Source organism: Pseudopipra pipra, chromosome 8, assembly GCF_036250125.1.
Source record: "Pseudopipra pipra isolate bDixPip1 chromosome 8, bDixPip1.hap1, whole genome shotgun sequence".
NCBI lineage: Eukaryota > Metazoa > Chordata > Aves > Passeriformes > Pipridae > Pseudopipra > Pseudopipra pipra.
Window position 1 is genome coordinate 6,250,703 of NC_087556.1, and position 16,186 is coordinate 6,266,888.

General features: G+C 44.4%; 1 long non-coding RNA gene across 1 annotated transcript; it reads right to left on the reverse strand.

The window, feature by feature from the left end:
* Positions 1–1,453: 1,453 nt before the first annotated feature.
* On the reverse strand, positions 1,454–15,675 carry LOC135417834 (uncharacterized). The gene is made up of 2 exons (XR_010432230.1): positions 2,726–15,675; positions 1,454–2,160 (listed from the first exon to the last, which is right to left on the reverse strand). It is a non-coding gene; the product is annotated as an uncharacterized LOC135417834 (long non-coding RNA).
* Positions 15,676–16,186: the final 511 nt, after the last annotated feature.

Genomic DNA, 16,186 nt, shown 5'->3' on the forward strand with positions numbered 1-16,186 from the left:
TTGTACTGCCTGGAATGACTCGCTGCAGCCGTGCCAGAGGGGCGAGGGGCTGGTGCTTTGAGTAAGGCAGGTGTAACCTGCTCTGAGCTTACTCCATCCATCAATTCAGCAAACTGCTAAAAAGAATCAATTCTGGTTTGATTCTCTACCTGCACAGACCTGATGAAGGCGGGTATGGAAAGGGCAGCGTTCCCATGTAATTCAGTGGGGAAAAAAAAAGGCTAAATAACAGGATGCACTTTGCTTGTGTGTTTTCAAAAAAATCCCATCCCGGCAATGGCAGTATGGACTGTGAAAGAAGATAATACCTGTGACTTTCTGTTCTCAGATGGCCTTTAGCTGATTAGCACTTGAGTGTGCTTGGACAGCAAGGTGCACTATTTTAGCCTTTTCTTTACATTTTATCCCACTGTGCTTTTGTGGTGGTTTCACTCTAGGCCTTCCTGGAGACCAACTTGTAACCAGGAAGGAACTAGAAAAGTGATCACGGAAGTACTCCATGCTATTCCTTTACGTAACGTGAGGTATAAATAAAGCCAGCGAGAGGGATCTCGTGCTCTTCCTTTCCAGCGAGGTTCGAGAACGGTGGGTCCCTGTCTCGGTCTGGCTTATCTGGAGCCGAGGCCTACAGTGACTGCTGTTATCTGCCACGCGTGAGGGTAGAGCCTTGGGCCGTGTCTAGCCATCCTGCCTGTTCGAAGGGAAGTGGTGAGATTTTTTGCTAGTTTACCTTCGGTTAGCTGGTTGGCTTGTTCAGTCCTTGCCCCTTTTTGTCCTTCTCCCTTCCCCCCCGGGTGTGTGGTATTCTCCTTTTGTGTATCTGTCTCATATGTAAAATATATATATATATATATATACACATAGTTATCAGTATCAGGAGGAGTTGGAAGCAGCAGGGAATGGCATAGTTCAGCGAGCTTCTGCTTCAAGAGGGTACTGTTGAATTACTGCATAGCAATCCAGAGGCTCACTGCATCACCACTATTCAACATGTTCAATTACCACAATCTTTGCATTTTGTTGTAGGATATTATTCATCAGTAACATAAATCAGAGGCAAAAAAAGCAAGCAGCAAAGAGCTCTGTAGCTCTCATTTTTCCTTATGAAAGGGATTTTCTGTGCATGACAGTACACCTGATAGAAATTGTAACAAACTAAAAAAAATCCAGATCTGGTGCTTGCAGTAAATCTTTGTCAATAGCACACAAACACCAGGCACAAATCTTCTCCATGAAACATCCTCAGCCTTAAGAAGCAATTTCTGCAATGATGTTTATTTTTGCCTTGTGATAGTACAACACGGCTGTTGCAGTTCGAGGGGTTTCTGGGGGGTCACTGCTGGCCGCTCTGTGAAGGTTTTCAGGGCTGGAATCACCCCCCCGCCGCCCGTCCCTCGTGGCAGGGACAGGCAGCGGAAGTACTTAAGCCAGGAGGCAGAGACCACGCAGGGAATCCAGCAGCAAAGAAGACTTTATTCAAATTTCCCGCAGCTTATAAGGGCTGCTGGGCCAAAGAGGGGATTGGCCATTTGCTAGCCAATGCAAGGAGACAATATAATAACTATGGCAACACAGAAACCAATGGTAGACAAGTGAGTTAACAACTTCCAAACCCCAGCACACGGCTACTTATGTAGACTTTCCAGACATGAAATTACCTGAAATTGGATAGATGTCTCGGCAAAATAAACATTCCGACTTTACAGAAAGAGAAAAAAATTAGGAAGTATTCTTCAGTCTGCAGCAGTCAGCCCCGAACATAACATAGCAGGGGTTGGAAAGCATACCTCAGGTTAATAGCTTCTCTGTTGTAGGTTCCATGGTGACACAGGCTCTTCTTTTTGAAAGGGCTAAGAAGGAGTTGGTTCTCCCCATGCATCCTCAGGCTGTGCCGTTCCATAAATGCCACGACACACGGCCCTTGTCCAACTGTTTGACAAGTGGGCCATGTGTGCAGAGCATCCCTGTGAGAAGATGGCAGTGAGACAGAATTTCATTAAGATGTTCCTCTGAGCACATCCTGCTTTGCTGCACTGTCCAGCCCTTTTTTGGTGACTGCAGAGACCAGAATTAATCAGGGAAATGAGCTGGCCTTTTTCACTTTGCAATTGTTTTTGTTGATTTACTCTTCATTCTTTGTCAGCTGTTTTTCCTTCTTCCCTACAACAATTAAGCAAAGAGGTGATGAAATGAAATGCCTTGCAGAAGGGTTTGCACACGAGGTTTGACCAGTGTTTTTGAGACAGGGAATTGTGTGAGTGGGAAGTGTTTGTAAGCTTTTGGAGACTTTTTTACACTGCTTATCTCGTGGTCTCAATGTTCTCAGTGCATGTTAGTGTGAGTGCTGTGCCAGAGTAGCACATGAGTGCTGTTAAAGAGAGAGATGCATCACACATTGTGTTCAAATTTGACTTCTTGCCTTCTCCTATCCTGGCATGGATATACAGACCTGCTAATTTTACTGTAAATACTGAGATGCACCACAACAACCAACCAATCCAGGCATGAAACCGTTTAAAGAGCTTGGATATGAAGTGGTTTATGGCCAAGGCTTTAACTCCCAGCTGTCCATCGGCCTAGCTAGAGGGTCACTGAGATGTTCCACATGACACTGAAAAATATACAATGTCATGGCATTACTAAGGCAGTCAAATAATAATAATACCTGTATGGCCAAGGAGAGAAGCATCTTAAGACTTTGTGAGAGCCTTTTTGGTATACAAACCTGTATCCAGGATCCCCAGGGATGTCACGGGGATGCCAAACACCTGCCAAACGTAAGCGCAGAAATTTAATACTTCATGTGCAGCTACAAAGCAGAAGTGCCATCTGGTCAAAAAGCAAATACATGCAATATCTGACAGATCTGGAAGCCAAGGAGAAATATCCCATTCCACTTTTAACCATGCAAGCGTGTTTCAGGCAGGATTTATGCCAAATCATCTAGCCTTAGGGGGGGTGAAGAAAACAAGACAAATCCAGGCAGGCTCATTTCAGAGGTAGGCACAGTCTGCAGTGTACTGTCATTTGAAAGAAAGTGTACCATTTTTGCACAAGGTAAGAAAATACTTGAATTGGGAATGGCATTAGGAATTGAGCTGCTTTACTGGTGCTCTAAGCATGGCCAGGGAGCTGCTGGTCTATGGAGTAGTGGCCTCTCCTGTGACTGGGTGGTGGAAAGTGTGTGATGTGGAGGGAAAATCCAAGCTGCCTTTTAGCCATCCTACTTTTGGTCTTTTTTCTAAGTACTAAGTGTATTATCAGTGCAGTACTGATGCACACAAAGTTTGTGCCATGTTGGTGGTTTGGAAGTTATCCATGAAGTTATTTCCGTACACACCAGGGCGTCAATTCAGCCCATTCACAGAAACATGCTCGAAGACAAAACTAAGTATTTTTGAAATTTGGGAGGAAAAAGCACCTCTCACCCCTCCCCTTCCTCCCAGCTTTCGTCTATCACTAGTTTTAAACCATATAAATGAGTTGTAATGCCAGTCATTTCAGCAACACAGATGTTTGCAATAAGCATACAGCTGAGAAGTGTAAAGTGAAGATGAATGTATCATTAGTATGCATAAGTAAACTTTTGCAGCCCATTTATCAGATCAAGCTGAATTGCATCCTGTCTTTCCAGATTACAAATGTCTTGTATTAAAGCAACAGGTTCTTAAGAAGGCTGGGAAAATGTCCTGCTCCAATTGCTCACTGTAAATAGTACAGCGCAGAAACTGCTCAGTCGCTTCTCTCTCTCGGCTTTGGAAGTAAAAGCTTAGGTAAAAGCTCGATTGTTCCCAGTCTGAGACCTCATTCTGTGAGAGGCTGGCAGATCCTTTCCCATCACGGAGAGGTCCTAGCAGCTATCAACTACTGCATCTATGACAAGATGCTGAAGTGATAGATAGATGTGTTCCTTCATTTGTTTTTAAGTTGCTCTTAAACACATTTTCTTTGGAGCAATGTTTCAGCCAAACGAGACAGGAAGGTAGGTGATTTTTTTTTTTTGTCTTTAAACTACTGAACATTTTTAAAAGTGAGCTATGCTTCAGTGTTTTTTGGCACACGGAATCCATCTTAATGTGGAGTACATAACAAAAAGCGCCATGCTTTCTATAAAGATCTTAAGGAGAAAGACTGAGCCCCAGTACCACATTGTAAATTAACTATTGTCCTTTGTCAGCATCGGGTGTGCCCCATCACGTCAAATAACCACAGTTGGCATCCTGTCTATGAGCACAACCCCGTTCATTTCATTCACCCAGCAGTGAATAATTCATATAGCAAGTTTAACCCTGGGCAAAATACACTGACATCAAGAGTCACTAAACTATAGTCATTCACAGAACAAAATAGTTATTCATGCTTTCAATGTGAACCATTAAAGCTTGCCAGCTAAGTTTAAGAATTAATCGAATTAATTCATTTAACATCATCTGAGCTCACAACAATGTTGTTGTATGTTTGCTGTGCTTTGCTTTACTTTCCCCCTTTCTTTTCCAAATTGTTTGTACCTGGAAACTGAAATGCTGTACCAAGCAAGTTTTAGCAAGTCCTGTAAAGGCAAAGAGCTTTACAGGAAAGAAGATAATTTCTAAGTTGTGATGTGGTGCCCTCAACTTATAGCATTAATCATCAATTATTAGATGGTAATGTGGTTATTGGCAGCATTTAATGCAACTTTAGTGAGCAATGACTGCTCCTAAAAACCTGGACCTGGCTCCCAGTGTGCACCAGGGCAGAGTGTGTTGCCTGCCCAGGCCAAGGGTCTGTGCCTGGATCAGGACATTGCCTGTCCCCTTGGAGATGGCTGCTACACATCCCGGGGCTGGAAGATGAGACGGGCCTGCATCAGAGATGGAGGGAGCGGATAGACCCTCCTGCTTTCCATGAGACCCTGCCTGGCACAGTGCTCCTGGGTCATAAATAGGTGATAGCACTGCTCAGATGGCAGAGGAGCACAGGGAAGTTAGGTGGAGCAGATGAGATGAGAGGGGATTACACCAAGAGTCCTATTACCATCAACTCAAGCTTCTTTTTTGTTGTTTCCTTGCAAGAAAGAAAACGGTTCTTGTGTGCTGATGGTGGCTCTTCATGGCTGTCACCACATAACCACAAGCACGAGGGGTGGCGTGAGCCCTCACAGGTGCTCCTGTGCTGGCAGGCATTGGCAGGAGCTTGTCACAGAGGCCTGGGGAGGGATTCGTGGGTGTTTTCTCAAAACACTGTCACTTACAGGAAGAAAATGTTTCCTTTGGGGGTTTATCACACGGCAACAGAGGAAGTGAGTTTTCCTCTGCCACGACCAAAAGAGCTGGTGGATGGGTGGTGTTGGTACGGTCCTGCTTAGTCATGTGGGGAGGAGACTGCATTGTTAAAGCTCCACGTGTGGTCGCTCTGTCCTTTCCAAGCCCAAAGTGGGATGGGAGTGGCAGCTAATTAGGAGTTAATAATTTACTCTTTTGTGAGTGATGGATGTGCAGTATTTGCGCTGCAGACTCTCTGCCCTTTCAGTGTAACTACTTTAACTTTTTGCATGCTGGTCGCTTTGAGAGTGATCAGCATCTGTGGCCTCACAGAAGAAGCATCTTCTGACTGTGAAGGGATTGCTGTGTGTTTTTTGGCTCTGTGGCTGACAACCTTTTCTCCCCAGCCAGCAATAGCCTCTGTGCACATGTGCATCCCTTGGCTATTTCAATCAGTCTCCATGTTCTGTAGCACAAGGCCCCTCACATATTCCTGGTTTTTGCTCAGCAGCTATTTTTTTCTGTAAGTTGCTTAGTTTTCTTCCCAGATCTGTTTAAGTTGCTTTATTTGGAAAACAGCAATGAAAAGATGCAAGAAAAAGTCTGCTTTACCTTACAATGGCTACAAACTGTTTGGCCTTGTGTTCAGGGATTCAGCTGAGGCAGGATGAATCCCTTGCTGCCAACACCCATTCTGCTCTATGTTCACTGTCGAGTCTAAAATTTGGTGTAAAATCTTGAGCATCTTCCAAGCTGAGAAGTCCACTTTGGAGATGATTTCCTTATGGTTTGGCACAAAATAATTAGCTGAAAACTACTTATCATAGCCTGCTGGAAAAATAGATCGTATTCCAAAACACCTGCTTCCTTCTTAAAAATCACAGCTTCTGATCTGTGTAACATAACACTGACAAATCCAGGTCACCACTTTTATTGTGATTAGGGCCGTATGTGCTGTGCTTCAGCCTCTGCTCGAGGCCTGCTGCCTGTGTGTGAGCAGGCAGCGTGGAAACAGGCAGTGGAGAGGGTTGGATTTGGTGCTGGACACCACGTGGCAGGGTCTTGTGGAGGTAGGACACTGCTGTCATAGACTCCGGTGGCTTCCTTGCCTCAGCACGGTCCAGCAGAATTGTGCAGGATTGGCCTGTACCAGTGCCTGATCCCCTGGACAGGCTGTCTCACCTCAGCAGAAATGTGCCTGCAGCTGTGTGAGCCCTCTTGCCTCCATGTGAACTGAGCCACAGTTACTGCAAGAGCTCAGTCCTGCAGGCCCCGGGTTATCTATTGGGCATGACTGATCCATCCAGGTTTATTTTGAATTGCAGTTCACACGGAAGAGCTCCCCTGGGGGTTGGAGGAAGCAAGGGGACGTGTGTACATGGGGCCAAACTTCCCCACGTCCCTTCCCACCCCTCATCCCCAGTGCCCGTCCACGGGAGGTGGCAGTCCTTTGGTGCCAACTTCCCAGTGTGACTCTGGCAGAGGAGCTCTCAGGGGGCTTCAACAGCTCTGGCAGAGACAGCGGCGTCTCGCTGGGCACCCACTGGATCTTAATACACACAGCCCGTTGGCCATCCATAAACCAAACCAAGCAGAGCACAATTCCCTCTCCTCCAGTTGAAAGGGCACTTGTGTGCCTGTATGGGAAATTCTGGGGGAAGTGCACTTTATGTGGGTTATCTGAGGGCATGGGTTCTGTGTAGTCTTATTTTCTGGTACTTTTTTTAAGGGTGAGTGGTATGTGAGGTTATTGTTATTTTTAAAAAAAGGAAATTTCTACTGGAGGTCTCATTTTCATTTTTGTAATCTGCCTTTCTGACCCTTTTAACTTGAAATCGCTCTGGTGTCCCTCCAAAAATTATGCTGGTAGAGAGAATAGACCCTGCCCTCTCCAATGGCAGGCTCTGCTTTAGCCTCCAGGAGAAAGATTGCTGAAGAAGGCATGAGAAGAGACAGTGAAAAAACATTACAGCTAGACAAATTCGGGCTCAATAAAGGTGTATATTTTTCACACTGGGCTTAGTTAACCATTGGAGCAACTTATGTAGGGATTCAGTGGATTTTCCTTCACTCGAAGGCTTTAAATCAAGCCTGCATGTACTATGATATGCTTTAAGAAGAGCTTGCAGACTTGATTCATAGTTGCCTGAGTGAGGGTTTTTGGTCTGTTCTGTGCAGCTGGACAGAGCAGATGGTCAGAAAAAGATCTCCCTAAGCGATCTGTGTTTAAATAAGCAAACAAATAACCCCCTTGAAAGTGATATCCACACATACAGATGGATGAAAATCGCAAGTCCTTAGCAATGCTAGAAAAGGAAATGTTTGTGTCTGCTGTAACAGACCGGTTTTGGTATTCCAGATGCTAATTTGCAGGGAAAAGTGGTAAACGGTTGGTGCTGAGAAGGACAGTGTTAAGATGTAGCACTTGTTAGGGGAATGACCCTCACACCCTACAACCCAGTGGTGTTGACAGAAAGAGCTCATGGTGGTGTATCCTTGCTCCCTGACTTTTGGATTCCCACCAAGCCTGAATGAGGTGCTTCAGGTCTCTGAGCACCTGGAGGGGGTTCAAGGCAAGGCTGTCCCAACTAGGCAGCACAGGGGGAGGGTGAGCTCCCCTTTAAACCCTGCTGCCCAACCTGGGTCAGTGTGTACAGCTCTCTGAGCACTTGGATCAGGCCCCTCTCCCCTAACAGCAGGGGAGAGAAGGCAGCAGCCCTCCCAGAGAATGTCAGGGAACAGTTGGAGTTCTTCATTAGAGAGAACCTAATTATTTATGTGATTTTACATTAATGACCTGGCAACAAGATTTATTTCTCAACTTATTTGTTTCACAATGTGGTTTCTTCAGCAATCAATTGATATTTGGTTAGCTTAATAACTATCTTGTTAAAATTAAATTAAATGCTACTCTGATTTAACTGTATTAAAATAAATGTTGTCATTGTTAATGAAATGCAAATAACTATTTAAATTGTAGCAGTGCTTCATTGAGTTGCCACTGTTGGGTGGAAGGATGTTGAAGAACACACCAGTGAGGCGGGAGATGACAGGAGGTGCTTAGAGCAGGACCCCAGCCAGCACCAGCATGGCAAATGGGAGCTTCCCCTGGCTCCAGCAGGTCCTGGATGACAACTGCAATGGGACATGAAAGCAAAGTTTCTCTGTTTAGATAGGCAATCTGATCCTTAATTTTCATTATTTGATATGCCTACTAGTCTACAAGCATCTAAATCCAGATGCAGGTTCCTGGTATCTGAATAAATGTTTAACAGTCAATGAGTTAAAATGAGGGATCCTCAAGCTTTCCCTGTAGTTTGGGTCAAAATCTGACAGAACATTGGTCCCCATGCTTATTTACTTCCTGTCACCTTGGATTCCCACGGAGAGAGACTTGTGCCCCCTGCTTTGGTAGACATGGATGGAGGCAGGGATAGAAGGAGGACTCCTCTGCAAGTTCCTGCTGTAAAAAGCCTGTCCATCCCACCTCCCCATCACACGCCATTCCTCTGGCAGGTAGCAAGAACAGACAGGGAAAAAGTCATCAGTGAGTTTGGTCTGGAAATAAGGATTTACAAGCAGACAAGCAGCTCACTTGTCTCTGCTGCTCCTTAGGTCTGAGGAGAAATCCCTGGATGCAGGCAGTGGGTTATCAAACACCAGCAAACTGTGTATCTCTGCAGATCTTTCCATCTCTGTAGATGGAGAGAGCGACGTCCATACAAAAGTTACAAAATGAGAGCTTTCCACTGGTATGGATGCCTAAGTGAAATAGTAGAAACGGCAGCTGGAGTCATCAGGAAACATGTCCCGATGTGTTGCTAAAGCTAAACGCTGAAACTACGCAGCCTGAGCTGTGTGGTGGGCAGGGCTGATCCAGCTGCCTTTGTAGTGGGCACTGATACCACTTGTGATGCAGCAGGAGGCAGGGCAGGGCTGCCCGGGGAGGGAGAGAAGGTGAGTGAAAAGACCAACTTCCAGAAGTAGGGCCAGGTGGACATCCCTGCATTTGAAGGGGTCTGCACATTTCCCGGAACAACAGAGAAAATTAAGGTAATAGTGCTGCAGAAGCAAATGGTTTCATCTTTTGTTTACACGTGCAGATAAACGATCCTTTGTATCCCTATTGGCCGAATTTGTATGCACAAGTCTTTGTTACTGAGTTACAAGTACTGCAAGAACAGCACAAAGTTTACAAAGTTTGAGCAATACCCACAGAAAAATCCTTGAAATAAACTAACTACAAAAAAGGATCAGCCACAGGGTGAGTTCCCAGTCCTTCTCTCTGAAAGCATGACCCCATCCAGGCATTAAATATTTACACAAACTGTGTAGCCAGTTAACTGGGCAGCAAAGAGTAGACTCCCAACACAAAGCATGCTGCAGTTTGTAACACTTGTACTTTCGCCTATGTGCATTACCAGTTATTGACAAAAGTGCAAGGTGCACACGTGCATGCTATAGGTTATTCAAGATGAAGTGCAGTGCTGGATCTGCATTCCCTCCACAGTCCAGACACGGGCATTTCATCATAGACATGATTTCCCCCCCCGCCCTGGATATAATGATACAACAGATCTAAGCCTGGGGGATATAATAGACAGAAGGAAAAATCGGGGGGAAAAAGGAGTTAAGTTTAGCTCGGTATGAAATGTGCAAAGATTTAGACTTGGTGTTGTTTTTAATAAACTTAGATGAACAACATATGATGCCTTGTATTATATTAATCTTCCAGTGCTTGATGCTGCACGTGATTTTCCAGCAGCTTTCATTTGTTGAATTCCCTGCTTAGATTTTTAGTGAAAAGCAAAGAAGATTATGAAACATCCTGGTTTTAATTCTCATTTAATTGCATACAATTAGCTAAATGCATCATTTGCTACAACTCCAGTTAATACATAGTTAAATGTAATTTTTACAATAGTATGCCAAATGACATATTAATAATATTTGGTATCATTAGCACTAGATTACAAAAATATTTGCATAGTGCTTATTAGGATGTGATATGATGTGTTTCCACATTGGTTGACTATGTAGGTGACTAAGGATTACGACATAATTCTCAACCCCTAGCCTGGATTTTAAAGCTTCCAGATTTGTTTATTTATTTTAGAAAAGAATAGTCAAGTTCCTGACGCTGTTTTTGTGGCACCGTTTTCTAGAATAAGTGCATTCAGCCTTATTGCTGTTCAGACTACACTTTTGTAGTTATACTTAGTTTACCTCAGTTCCCTGAAGTTTGATTTCTTTCTTCTTCTCTACTATTCATTCTGCCAAGAATGAGGGAGGGAAAATTGATCCTGCCTTGGGGATGAGGGACTAGAGTAAATGACCCCCGTGGGGCCTTTCCAGCCCTGTTTTTCTTTGATCCTGCATAGTCTGGAGCTATCGTGCATCCAACCGGCTCACAGTGGAGTCAAAACAAACCGGTGTCCACACTGGTCTGCCACGTCTGTCCTGAGAAAAAGAGAGCAGTGCAGCTCCAGCCATCCCTCGGTGCTTTTGTAACAACTGTGCTGGTGAGACAGGGAGATGCAGGGTTCTCTCCTGGGATTGATGTTACTGCTGCTGCCCTGAGGGTACTGGGTTGAGCCCCTTTCCTTCAGGCTTCTCATTGAGCCCTGGGATTCTGGCTGTCTCCCAGCTGGAGGGGGCTGCTGTGCTTGCTGACTGTGCTGAACGCCCTTCGCTGCAGGGCCTGGGACATATGGCATGTGACAGTAATGCACTGTGCTGCACTTGCAGACAAATTGAAAGTGTTTCCTGATGTTGTGCAGCACAGAAAAACAGCGGCAGCTTGTGCCAAGGTGTGCCAGCCAGCGGTGTGCCAGAAACATCAGGATGTTGCAAGAGGGACTTGAGGTTCCAGGTTTCATCCTGGGTTTGAATTTTGTCTTTCCTAACCCTAGGGATGGCTCAGTCCAGGGCTTTGGCCTGGTCCAAGAGCCATGACAGGAAGCATTTGCAAAACTTGAAATGACATTTGGCTTTCCCAGGCCACCCAGTGTTTGGGCTTTCTTTCCAGGGCTGCAAGTACTTCCAGGTGTTTGGGGCAGAGCCATATGTAAAAACATCCTTTTCAAGAGCAATAGCACTCTGCCACTTATGCTGTCTGCAAAATGGAAGCAACAACAAACAGGAAACCTTAGGGATGAGGGTCAGGCAGAAATACAGTTCTGGCAATTGGTTGGAAACATCTAAAAATAATGATTAATTTAGAAAAATCAAAATGAGGTGTTACTTTAATTGTGGTGCCAAGTTGCGGTCTGAGTGGCCTGGAGGCTGGAGCAGAAGCTGCAGCGAAGCAGGGGGACTCAGGATTTATGCAATATCTGACATTTGTGATTTTCTTTGAAATAAATTTTCTTTGAAAATAAATACAAGTAGCTGCAACTCAAGAAAAGCACAAACTCTGCCCCAGAGCTGCCCTTACTCTTCACAGGGATCACCTCTGGCAAGAGGGGAGTTTAGTCTAGGGAGTTTAGTCTAGGGAGTTTTCCTGCAGTCTCTGGGCTGGATACCTGTGTCTGTACAGGTGGTAACCCCAGGCAGGCAGCAGGCTGTGAGGGCTGTTTGACAGCTGTGGGGTGTAATGATGAGCTCATGGAGGAAGAACAATTGCTTTGGCTTTTATTGTGTCCTTCTGGATTTCTTCAGAAGTAAAATTGCTCATGGAGGGTTTCTTTATTTCTTTCCTTCTTTCTTTGTCTCTTAGCGTCTTGAGACAGAGGTATTTAACAACAGAGCTTAATAGAGTGTAAAGTTACAGCAGAGAGAAAACAGAGAGAAGCAAGGTGAACATGAACTGGCTTCCGCAGCCTTTGACAGCTCATCTGGTGGGAATAATGAGTAATTTATGTAGCATTCCCCACTTCAGATTATCAAGTGGCTAGACTGAAGCTGGGAAACTCTCCAGGTCCAAATCAGATACAACAAAGGGGATATTTGTAGTCCTTTGTGTATTCCTTTATTGTACTCATTTTTATTAATTTCCTGATACTGAAAATATTTGGGGTGGGGAAGACAAAGTTTCACATCCCACACACTGTCCTCGTGGTAGCTGCTCAGGGTGCTGGGATCAGCATGTTTGTGGCAGGTCTGTGAGGCTGTGCTGCCAGGTTCAGATGAAATTCAGTGTCAGGGAGCCTGTCCTGTTCTGTCACAGAACCTGCCCTCTCCTTGAGCCCACCACTGACCAGTGAGAAGAGACTGAAAAAATAAAGTGTTCAGGTTTAGTTTACCAGTAGGGAAGGGTCCCAGAGAAGTACCACCAAACCATTTGCTTGTCTACAAGCAAGTCAGTCTGCCTCTCCAGGTCCAGACTGACACTCAGCTGGTTCTGCTTTGTCCCAAAAACTGGCTTACCAAAGGATGGCCGCCTCCTCAGCAGAGAGCACAGACAGGATGAAACTGCAGTCCCTGTCTGCAATCTCAGCCCATAGGCAGTTTCTCCCCTGTTGTGTGTCTGACAAACAGCCTGAATTCCTAACCTGGTGGCCATACAAGCAGTCCCAGTCTCACCCACAGAGTCAGCATTGCTATGGGTACCTCGTCCTGCCCTAGGGAAGGATGAAGGTCAGAGAAACACTTGGCCAGGTGTACAACTTCTCCCAACTGTCCAGGGTATGCTGAAGACAAATTCTCAATTTGGAGCAATTCAGGGAAAGACAATTAAGTCTCAGTAAGTTCAGAAAGCAGTGTTGTCCTTAAAATTCTCCAGAAAGGTGCTGTGGGATAGTGTGGTCCAGATGATTGTAAATGCTGACCTCATCAGCTGCTGGACTGGTCGTTCCAGCCCCATGCCTGCTCCTGGTACAGCTCCTCTGTGTAACAGAGACACTTATATGGGGCAGGACAATGCTCTGTGGTCTGAACATGACAGGGGAGCTGGGGTGACCCACTCAGACCCCTGGGAGTGCCGTGCCTGCCTGTGTCCTGCTGTCCTCCTCACCCTTTGGAAGGGTTTGTGCGGCTGAGTTTTGGTTGCCTAAAGGCAAATGATACACAGTAGACTGGGAAACATCTTCTGTAAAAACAAACAAAAAGAACCCACAAAATCCAAATAAACCCCTTAGAGAGCCTTTCCTACTGCAACTATTCCAGTATAAGGGGCTAGAACAGCTTTTGTTAGAGGGCGGAAAAAAGGGATTTTGGATGGCAATATATTTTGGCTGTTTTGCAGCTAACAAAATCACATGCTACCCATAACACTTAAGGGCATTTTACCTTACAGATTGCAAATAACGTTTTTGGGTAACTTTTAAACAAATCCAAATGTGTCCTATTTACACTTATTCATGCCTGCTAAGATTACTGGAAATATTTATATAAAATTTAACATTTCCTTTAATTTCTGAACACGTATGTCCTTGAAAAAAATACACCAGAAATTCCTCTGAGCCTGATACTCTCCAACTGCAATCCTTTTACACCATTGCACCCATCTTTTGTAGACAACATTACTTGCTCTGGCTTTGTACTAGTGCAGCTAGAAATAGAATTAGGGCTTCTACCTCCAGTCAGCATTATTCGGCATTAATCCTCTTTGGCAGAGGTAGCAGCCAGCTCACTGCCAGCTGTTGGCAGGCCTCTGTGAAGCACTGGAGCAGATGTCAGTTTTAGAAGTTGAAAATGCACACAGTGTTTAGTGGAGAAGTATTGTAATTTTCTTCAAAATGAGTGACTACATTTAAAAAATTTAAGGCAGCTCTTAGGATGGGCCCTCTGCACTCCCATGAGCATTTGGTAGCTGCTAAGGGAGGAAATTGAAAATTAATCATCCATTTTTTTCCATTCTCATGCCAATTTACTGTATTAGCATCTTGATATCTTAGTTTGTCTATAAAATGGACAAATTACTCACCTGCACACTCCACCACAGAGCAGTGAGGCTTATCCAATATCCTGAAATAATAATGTAATTGTAGCAACTGCCATCAAAGGGGCTGAAAGTGTTCAAAGGAGAAATCATAATTCTAATTTTGTAAGTGGGGAAAGTGAACAAAGAATGGTGGTGACCTGTCAGAGGGGGTGAGTGGCAGCAGCCAGGCTTCCCAATGTTCCCTGCTTCTCCTGCAGGGCATTAGGTGTGATGCCAGGACAAGCAGTAAGGACACTGCCATAATACAGGAGTCTCCAGGTACACCTTGGAATACTCTGGCTCTGTACACAGCATACAGCTGTAGGATATTGGCCTGTGTGTGGGGGTAGCTCCTGCAGAGCCTTCTCAGCCTTCTCCTGCAGGTGAGATCAACCATATTTTCCTTGCAGGATCAGGGCTGGGTCTGTCTGTTGTAAGAATCCATAGTTCTCCTCTCTAGAATTTGATATTAAGAATTTCATAATGCCATTGCTTATGAATGCTTCCTCACCTTGTTCTCCTGGTATCAATATAAATCTACTTTTTCTCTCTCCTTTTAAGTACAAGGCTAGTATTTCTTTCCATCCCACACAATCTAAACCTAGAATACCTGCAGTTAGTTTAAACACTACTAACAAAACCTGTGTTTGCAAAGAGTTGGAGGCAAGATGATGTAAAGTTCAAATATGAGTATATGAAAGCCAAACTAGCCTTTGGATAGCTATGGATAATTCTTTCTGTCCCATAAAAGACTGGTAGTTCATATTGTTTTCCATATTTTATTTGCTGGGATTTCATACCGATTATGGTATTTATTTAAAATAACAAGCTATGTGAGTCCGTCCAATTTCCAAGAACCCCATTGCCACTGTTCATTACAAACTATGATTAGTGACAGGCTTACATTGTTAATGTCTGCAGGTATTCTGAATATTAGACCTGTCTTTTGTGTGTAGTTCTCCCTTCTGGTTACCTGGGACTTGTCTGCTTGTATTCCCTCACCTCAAATTTTTACCAAGCAGAAATTATACACTTGTAAAACAGGCATACTGTTCTGTTGTAGGGAATCAATGGCTTTGCTCTCAGTCCTCTCTTTATGTGTTATTAAAAATAAAAGTTTTTCTACATACAACATCAGTGCTGTTGTTGATTAAAAGCTTCCACTGGCATTTGAATTAAATGCTCAGCACAAGGTAAAAGTGAAGGTAAAAGTTTGCTGACAGCTTGCAACTTCATGGCATGTTTCTCTGAAGCTGGAGATGAGAGAGGAAGATACAGCGATAGGTCTTAGGATTGGGTAATGAACTAGAGCTTTGTCTCCAGAAGATTGAGTTTTATTTTCTAGTGCAAGCTGGTGTTGGCTTAGACCATGTTCAGGTGCTCAGCTAGATTTTTGGCCAACTTGTGGTGTAGATCTACTGTTCTGATTAATTTGTAACATCCCTAGAATATAACTTAACTTTCTCATTAGCCTGTACTTTCATTAAGAAATGATATATTTAAACAGGGGTTACAGCTAAAACATATAGCTCCAGTTTCAGACTCTACAAGAAGAAGTCGGCAACGGTCAGGTGTTATGGTTTGAAGCTGGCTCCCTGCCAAGTCTCCAAACCTTACCACCAGAAGTCGTCGTCCCCCCACAAGCCTCAGGGAGAAGAGGGAGAAAAAAAACCTAAGAAAACCCGAAACGAGAGAGAGACAACCAAAGTGAGATATATAAATATATTTACACTTATATACAATTAAAATACACAATTTCAAAAGGGAAAGGGAAGGGGGAAAGGAAAAAAAGAACAAAACTAAAATAATATATATATATATGTATCCCAATTAGTGACACAATATCTAACAACTAAAAGAGTTAGCAAAGAAAATAGCTCACTACTCTCCTGGGACAACCGAGAGTTGCTCTGGAACGATCGCCGGCAACCTCTGCCTCCCAAGGTCGGCAAGGCCTAACCAGGCCTCGCTCCCCAACACGGCAGATCAACAGCAGGGAACCTGCACCTCCAAGCCGCCGGAAGGAAAGAGAGCGAAGGCCTCTCCTCCTTTCTTCTTATAACCTGGCTTACGTAAAAATCGT